Source organism: Octopus bimaculoides, chromosome 17 (genome assembly GCF_001194135.2).
Source record: "Octopus bimaculoides isolate UCB-OBI-ISO-001 chromosome 17, ASM119413v2, whole genome shotgun sequence".
NCBI classification, from domain to species: Eukaryota; Metazoa; Mollusca; class Cephalopoda; order Octopoda; family Octopodidae; genus Octopus; species Octopus bimaculoides.
This window is the reverse complement of record NC_068997.1, coordinates 5,752,364-5,753,030: the sequence shown is the minus strand read 5'-3', so window position 1 is coordinate 5,753,030 and position 667 is coordinate 5,752,364. Positions and strand designations below refer to the sequence as shown.

General features: G+C 42.1%; 1 protein-coding gene across 3 annotated transcripts in view; it reads right to left on the bottom strand.

Moving 5' to 3' along the window:
• Window positions 1-667, bottom strand: part of LOC106868966 (uncharacterized) — a 184,839-nt gene that overhangs the window by 177,807 nt on the left and 6,365 nt on the right. The window lies entirely within an intron of this gene.

Below are 667 nucleotides of genomic sequence, written 5' to 3'. Positions count from 1 at the left end.
ACACACACATATGCAAACATATATATATATATATATATACACATATACATGCACATATATATATATACACATATGCATACATATATATATACATATATACATGCATATGCATACATATATATATATACATATATGCATACATATATATATATACATATATATACATATATGCATACATATATATATACATACATATATGCATACATATATATATACATATATGCATACATATATATATACATATATGCATACATACATACATGGCCTTCGTGGGATTTTCGATGGAGATCGTTGCCAGTGCCCCTGGACTGGCTCTTGTGAGGGTGACACATGAAATTTTTCGAGCGAGATCGTTGCCAGTGCCCCTGAGCTGGCTCTTGTGCGGGGCCGTCGTAGGATTTTCGAGCGAGATCGTTGCCAGTGCCCCTGGGCTGGCTCTTGTGCGGGTGACACATGAAATGCACCATTTTGAGCGTGGCCGTTGCCAGTGCCGCCTGGCTGGCCTTCGTGGGATTTTCGAGCGAGATCGTTGCCAGTACCGCTGATCTGGCTCCTGTGCAGGTGGCACGTAAAATACACCATTTTGAACGTGGCCGTTGCCAGTACCGCCTGACTGGCGTTTGTGCGGGTGACACGTAAAAGCACCCACTACACTCTCTGAGTGGTT